Raw genomic sequence first — 8,526 nt, 5'->3', positions numbered from 1 at the left:
ATATATATATATATATATATATATCGAAATTAAGGTAAAAATTCATCGATAAGTTTAAGATAATTATTTTTCTCGATTCTCGCTGATTCAACGCGTTTTATTAAACGTTTACCCGAGCACAGTGTTCGGGTGTTCGAATAACCGGTTATAAATAACCGAAGAAATCGCGCGGAACGATCGCCAATAATTTATCAATCGAGATTCAATTTCTAACTCTCGAAGGAAGGAACGTAAACAAACGAGAAAACTTGCACACACCACTGTCTATTTCGCCGCTTTCGTCCACGTGATATCTGGGGAATGGCTCTCCGCTCCATTCGATCCATTAATCATCGAGCCAAGAAATATATATAAAACCGTGTGAGACTTGCTCGCGCTAATATGACGAGCCTCTCACGGTTGGACACGATTAAGAAACGCAGTTTCCTCTGCCCCCTTGATTATTAATCGTGTCCACGGAGCGGAAACGCGCGTTTCACGGATGCCACGTGAATCTGGAAAAACGAGTATATCCAGCGTTCGATTATTTATTTAATTTATTAATTCTTCCCTCTTGGAGAGATAATTCGAATGTATGTCAATATTGATACGATAGTTGGAATCGATGTTTGTTGATATTTTTTTCTTCTTCTCCTTCCAATTCTTTTCTTCAATTATTTATAATTCTGATTTATGTACGAAACATCGTGAATACGTGTTGTTTTGACGTAACTTTTGTATATGATGATAGATAGGAGTTTAGTTTCTATGAAGTAATGATAAAAATTGAGATTATTTTTTTTTTTTAGTTGAAATCAGATTTTTCAATAATAAATAAATTTCCTTGTATGAATTACAATTTTATTATAAATTTTAAATAACCAAGTATTATTACTTACAGTATTCTGGTATACTATAACTTCTTTTATGGGATATATATAAAGTGAATTAATAACACTGCAATGAACGTACAATTTTGAATAGTATATTATTCTTCTTTTAAAAGATCTCGTACGAGATTTTATTATTTCTCATTAATTCCAAATAATATATTCTCTTGGACGTATTCAAATATCCAAAGGGATGAAAACAAAGATAATAAGATCGATCGAAGATTATAATTTATTCCTCTCGTTACGATTTCTCAACGTTTCTCTTAGTTTCAGTTCTAACCCAGAAAACGTGTGGCACAAAACGTAAAATAATCCACCCTCTCTCTCTCTCTCTCTCTAACTTTCATTCCTCCATCAAGATCATCAAGAGTGTAGGTCACAGGGGAGAGAAGACAGCGATAATAACCATAATCTGCACGACAATATCTCTCTCTCTCTCTCTCTCTCTCTCTCTCTCTCTCTCTCTCTCTCTCTCTCTCGCGATCCATTTAAACTCTAACTCGATTTCTTTCCTTTGAGGGGGGAGAGTCTCTGTACAGATGCATTTTCTAATCGTCGATGAGACAACCGAAGCGAAACGAAGAAAACAAAAGAGGGAAAAGTAGAGCGACGATCCATCGGAAGTGATACGCAGAGAGGGAAGGGAAATTTGTTCTCAGCACACTTTTCCTGCGCGGTTTTCATTACGTAGCGATGGGATCAAGTGTGTATCGTTAAGCAGGTTAACAGAGAAATATCCACAGACTGGATACTACGATGCCTCATACAGGATATCCGAATGGATCGCTTTCGATTCAGATTCGTGTTATCACGTGTTATCGTGAGTCGAAGAAGGATCGAAATTAATCTTTCTGATATGAGTTTCGCGACTTTTCTTCCTTCTGCTCGTAATTTAAAAGGAATAAGGATTAAACGATATTTTCGTGCGTATAAGAAAGCAGAGACGAAGCGGAACTTGAATTCTTTCAAGTATTCAAAGTACATTTCAATTCTCAATTGCATTCATCTAACTTCGTTCGAACAAAAGAAAATGTATTCGTTCCAATATTAATACCATTTATCTCAAAGATTCAAATAAAAAAAAGATTTTCCTTACTTCAAGGTGCACAGAGGAAAGAAAAAAAAAAAAATGATTATCTTAAACGAATGAAAAGCGAAGAATAAATTTTTGATCCCACGATTGGGCTTTGAATGGCCGCCACCACGTGGCGCGACGCTCGTAAAGCGGACTTCCCGATGATCGTAAAACGATTTCTTGCGCCTCTCGCGGACTCCCTTCACGGGCAATTAAGGGGAATTGGGTCGGCTTTGGTCGCTCGCCTCTCTGGTGAAAGATAGTCTCGCCCCTCTTTCGTCATCCTCGCCGCTGTTAGATGCAAATACGCGGCCGATAATCGCGTCGGTTTAAGTTCGATGTGTCTTCTGGGATCGTTGATCGTAGGAGTCCTTTGTGGAAAAGAAGGGCCATGGCTTGATTTATTGTATGGATATGCGTTCGTGTTGTCATTTTATTTCTGGGTATAGGGGAGGAAATTGCGTATCATTTTCCCAAATAAAACCAACTCTCTCTCTCTCTCTTCCCCCCTTATCTCAAATTACAAATTCAAGAATCGTTCAAGTTTCTTCGAAATATAAATCTTTCTTACAAATTACAAAAATCAATAATATTCAACCATCTTGTATTCGAAAAGTGGAACTAATGTTTTTATAATTTCAACATTCTCTTCAGAGAAAAGACAGTTAAGTTTAGGATACAATTGATTCATCGTTTCGATCGATTATTAGGAAGGGGGAGTATATTCTCGATGCAATAATAACTCGACGATATATTCTTGATCGAGGATTCAATTTCTAGACTTCTTCCAATCGTTCAGCTCGCTTCAGCCTTGCTCTTATTACTTCAATAACCTCCGTATCGGCCTTCTATTTCGATTCCCTTGGCCGAAATCTCCCCCTTCATCCTCAAGATTTCACTTTCGATCGAGATGAGATTAATGATCGGATGTTGGATTATATAAATGTAAAAAAGAAGAAACTGATAATCGGAGCTCTCGATTTAATCTTTTTTTTTCGCTAAGTAGATCTTTTTTTTCGATCAAGATTCCCGTTGGAAAATTTATTCAATCATCATCGATCATTTTCGTTGACAAAACAAAATTCACAAAAACAAAATTCGATTTAATAAACGTCAACAGACATGGCCGATTCATCGGCCACGATGAATACAATTTTCAAACACTCTCTCTCTCTCTCTCTCTCTCGAATGTTGATCAACGTTCGCGTTCGTTACGAGTAATTAGAGGGGGAGGGAAATTACGAGGTATCAATTATGCGAAGGATCGACAGACCGCCATAGTCTGGGACCGGAAACTCGATTAAACCCCTCGTCGTCTGGAGTCGCGACGAATTCGTCGGGAATAAATCCTTCCAATTAAATTCACTCTCCTCTCCGAATCGATACTTGGAACGCGTTGAAAAATGCATATCGCGCGATATTATCTATCTCTCTCCTTCGAAATAGAAAATCTATATCTCTCTCTTTCACGAGAGGAGGAATCGATTTTTATTTTTTTTTCAACGTTTAAATCTACAATGCGGAAAAAATTGTTGCTCATATTCGCAATGAAAACGTACGCGTCGATAATAATAAATCGATATTTTTATCCCCAAAATGAGAGACGGGGAAAATGGGTGACTGAGATCGTTTGTTGGATCGAAGGCCTTCCGGTTTCGGAGAAGGAGGAGGAGGTGGAAGAATGTGCTCGCGGAATCCAGGTTGAGTTTCGACTTCGTGAAAGTGTGCTTTTCTTTCTTGTGCCACAGAGAGAGAGAGAGAGAGAGAGAGAGAGAGAGAGAGAGAGAGAGATGAGATCGCACATTTTCTGCGGCGTCTGGCATTTTCTGGCGAGCGTCGAGACGCCACGAATGACGTCGATGTGAATTTTCCCGCGTTTTTTCTTAAGCGGCCACTTTTTAACCACTCGACTTTCGTGACGAATTAATTTTTCCTTTTCGGTGCAACGACGACGATTACGAAATACACGATGAAAGCGAGATTGGAGGCCTTTAATTTTTTAATTTACGCAAATATCGGAGGATCGATATACAATATCTTCGTTATACCGTAATTATTTCGTTGGAGAGTTTAATCGTTTCAACCCTCGATCATATCCTTGGAATAATAATTTACCCGCTGATTCCATTATTATATAATTCACCAATAATAACTTTGGAGGGAGGGAAAAAACTAATTACGAAATTAATACACAGGATTCATGTTAATATATTCATGGAAGGTATATATATATATATATTCACGAGGGTGGATATTTTATACAAAGTGATCCACGATAGATATTAAATATTTAATATGCGCGAATAAATTACACGAAATAATTTTAACACACATAGGTTGGACGACTGTTACAACCTATAATATACAATATCCGGCCTCGATTTAAACATAGATACTCGATACGTTGTTCGGACTCGAGTTAAGAAACAAACTCGATCATTGGCGAATTTATCCTCGACTCCCCGTGGGGATAAATAGATTACCGCCAAAAATAAACAGAAGCATCATCATCATCTTCCTCGAGAAATACGCTACGATCGAGCGAATGGTTACAATTACTCTCTTCACGCGCTAGAATCCATCAAAAAAGGGTTAATACTCGTAATATTGAAACAGAAAAAATTTGTTTCTCTCCATTGTCAACCTACGAGGGCCTGGGCGCGAAAGGGCCGGGAGCAACAGGTGCAGAATAAAGGCGTCGATCGATCGACGGCAGGGGGGCGCGGGCGTCGAAATGCGCGCGGATCGCGTCGCGTATGCCGGAGAGAAATCGGTGGAAATTGGGCCAGTCGGTCAATTGGAAGTAACGAACCCTCCGCCAACGTATTATTTCGAAAATGATCCACTCCTCTCTCGACAATTAACGCGGCGGCATATCTGTCTGCGCGGTTCTTCTTCACGCGATTAGAATCGCGTGCTGTAATTTGTTTCGCCTCTTTTTTACCGATGGTCGATAAGAAGTGTTATACAGATACATTTTTTTGCGAGGAAACGAAGAACACGTATCTCGATCAGAAATTTGGGAATAGGATATCGAAGGGTATGAACATTTATTAATCAACGAAGGAAGATAAAAAGAAATTCATTGAATATTAAAACATTTTCAGGGATGAACGCAATGAGTTTCGATTAAGCAAAGATTCACGCTTTTTGTTTCAAGATTAGATAAGAATTGTTCGAAAGAAATAAAAATCGATGCATCTCAAATATTTGGGATAACGAACGAAGACGAGGAGATTGCCAGGACGGTTTCGTTTTCTCTTTTGATCAATCCTAACGTTGATTTCGAGCCCATGGTGAAAATGGAGTTGACCGATGAAAGGAAAGGGGGGAAGGGAGAGGTGAAATTAGAGGAACTCGATTGGAAGAACGTGGCGCTGGGAATTGCGGCGCCATCGAGTTTATTGAGTTTAAGGATACGTCTTTGGAGAGTGGAGAAACGAATTTGTTGTCTGAGCTCGATCGAGAACTTTCGATTGTTTTTCCATTTCTTCTTGCACAATCAAATCTTTCCTTTCTGTTTCAGCCGATCAATTAATAAAATGATGCATCGTATGGTTCGTTCAAATTTCTAAAACCTAATCGAATTCGCGCGATTTACATGTATATATGTCCATCTTGGAATTGTACATTTTAACATTAAATGGTAGGAAATGGTTTCCTCGTGTAATCTCGCAACGTTCGATACATTATCATTAATTTCCATTGATCCCATTTTCGATCCTGCTAGTGTATCGAGAAGAAAGATTTCTTCTAAAAGAAGTTTCGTATATTTTAGAGAAAGAGAAAAAAAGATTAGATGAGTGGAAGATAATCGGAGGAACGTTCTCGAAGTCTAAAAGGAAAACGATAGAAAGCGCTGCATCGCATTTAAAAACCGCATCCCGCGAGCGAGCATCCGCGATTAGTAGCGAACTTTCACGTGTCCATTTGGAAATTTTCTCTCGCGTTTCGCGACCAGTCTGATCGTCGATCCTTCCTCCGACACTCGGACAAGAGAAAGAAAAATATCGTGATCGAATATTTTTAAATCCATAAAAATTCTCGATTTCGAACAATCTGCCCACCTTCTTGCATCTAATTAATATTCCGAAACTGAAAAATTCTTCTCTATCATCGCAGATTCGATGCAAAAAAGAAGAAGCCGTTTAATCCTTAAGACAAAGACACCCTCGACAAGATCCAAATCTCATCCATAGGATGAGAGAGTTTCGTCGTCCTCTCTATCGAAACGGTATTGGAAACGACTCTTTCAAACGACTTTAAAAGAACGAGAAAGAAAGCCTCCCCAACGAGGGTCTTCCATCAACGATGGGGGTTACTTAATTGAGGAGTAGTTTATCAGCGGCGCACGGGCTGCACTCCGCTCGATAAACCAGCGTCCTTAATTTCCAATTATCCTGGTTATTAAGGCCGGAGAGAAACTTTGCGGATGCTTCCTTTCACGTTATATACTCGCGGACTTGTTTATCGTCCCCTTTAATTGAGCCGGCACATCGCGAGGCACACTTTACGTTGCGCCTCTTCTTCTTCCTCCACGACCCCTCACGAAGGTCTCGTTCAGATAGATCTAGGATAAGTTCGTTTAATTAAGCATTAGATTCGAAACGTTCGTTTCGATTTCTGTTTCGAGTCGAAAATCGCGAGAAAATAAGGGAAGAATATTTTACGATCGAATGCAACAGAAATAATTATCGAGCAGATACGAATAAGAAGGAAATTATATTGCACGCGAACACCACGATTCAAGATCATTAAAAATATATATGAACAATTTTATGAAACGAGTTTTATAACGACAATTTTATGAAATGGAAGAAAATCGACTCCTTACTCCTTTTCGAATTCACCGCCGCGACGTAAAACAATTCCCTCGCTCGAGGAGGAAGGATTAAACACCGTTGTTTATGCGCATCGTCGGCGCGCGACTATTGCGCTCGTGACTATTGGACGCGTGCGCATGCGCGTGCATATTCACAGCCAGACACGTGGACGGATGCATAAGAGACGCGAGGTCAACGGCACGTTGGAAAACAAGCGGCGTATTGCACACGAGTTTCATTCCACCACTTTGATCGTATTATTGCACACGTATATCGCAATAGTGTGTACACGCGCGCGTGTGTCACGCGGTCGTCCAATATTATCGGGGCAATATTTCGATTGCTTCCTTTTTTTAACCCCTTGCCGCCGTGTCCTTTGTTCGCCGCGGCCCGGGAAATGCATCGAAAGTGTCGGAGTGGGGGGAGTGGTGGCGAAGGGGAGGGGAGGTAGAGAGATTGTTGCAGGCGAGTGGCAAGTCCGTTTTTATTTATGGCGCTGTTTGCTCCGAGTGCCTCTTTATTGGAACGTTTATCGGAGACCGCTTGTTCCCCTTCCCCTCTCCCCGGTTTATTTCTCGATCGTTTTGCTCTTCGCGCGCTCGATCGAATTCCCAGAAATTTGTTTCTAGCGGATTCCTTTTTTTTTCTAGGGGAAAATTGGAATACGCGTCGATTGAGGTTTCGACTCGAGGATGAGATGTACGTAAGAGGTTAGACGATAGAGGGAATTTCGGAGGATTACAATTTCTCGTTTTTAAATATTTACTTCAAAATTTTAATTAGAATGTTGGATTATTTTGTGCGCGTTGTTCGAAAATGAATTTCGAGACTATGCAAGAGGACAAAGTTCTTTGTAATTTTTTGAACTAATTCCAAATGGAATTGATTGTACGGATATACGATTATGATCAAGAAGATTTTATTATTTCTTTAGCAAGGTGTGAGTGAAGTTCTTAGAGAATTTTTAGATATTTGTTGGCTTACAGTATGAATCTTTTATCGAATTATAGAAACTGTTATTATTATCAGAGAGAACAATCATTTTAATTATACTTATATAATTCTATTATTACTATTAACATAAATTATTGCAAGTTTCTTGTCATATATATTCACTTGAAACATTAAAAAAGGGATACAATAAGATGGAAGACTCATTTTTTTCAATATACTTTCAGAAAAGATTTTCTAATTCGAAGAAAAAAAAAATCTACAAACTGTATCCTTCTCACGGACACGCATAAACTCCCACTCAGCAGCGACAAAGAAATAATGATCTTGTTTATTTACATCCTCCACCGTGATCCGTGCTCGTAGATCCACAAAAAGAGCATTAGGCTGGTAAGAGTAGGCGGAACGTCGGTTGATGAAAGGGGAAATTGGAGGGGATACACGAATAAAGAGAGAAAGAGATATTTTGATGGCGAGGGAAAAGGAAATGGAGAGAAGCAAAATTTTTCCTGGATGGTGAAACCGTCTTACGAACGACTTTTCTCATGCAAGCGATTTGCGACGATAGAGATGATCGCCTCACGAATAATATCGAAGATTTTATATTACAGGTTTTACTTTATATTATGCAGTACTCGAAATATTATTACTATAACGTAAACTTCGTCTAGAAAGTACAAATACAAGAATGAATATAAGAGATTCCTGACTTAACAGCTTACAATTACGAATGGAACTAACGTAAATATTTTATATATATCTTTTTATACATTGTATAAAAGATGTCGTATAATTTACATGGAAT

General features: G+C 39.0%; 1 long non-coding RNA gene across 1 annotated transcript in view; it reads left to right on the top strand.

Annotated features, from left to right (window-relative positions):
* LOC122712683 overlaps positions 1-8,045 on the top strand; it is a 36,183-nt gene extending 28,138 nt beyond the window's left edge. The window contains exon 3 of the long non-coding RNA XR_006346388.1: positions 7,949-8,045. This is a non-coding gene — a long non-coding RNA (uncharacterized LOC122712683). The remainder of the gene's footprint in view (positions 1-7,948) is intronic.
* The last annotated feature ends 481 nt before the right edge of the window (positions 8,046-8,526 follow it).

This window comes from Apis laboriosa, unplaced genomic scaffold (genome assembly GCF_014066325.1).
Source record: "Apis laboriosa isolate Shangri-la unplaced genomic scaffold, ASM1406632v1 scaffold204_cov149, whole genome shotgun sequence".
Classification (NCBI taxonomy): domain Eukaryota; kingdom Metazoa; phylum Arthropoda; class Insecta; order Hymenoptera; family Apidae; genus Apis; species Apis laboriosa.
This window is presented reverse-complemented; position numbering and strand designations above follow the sequence as displayed.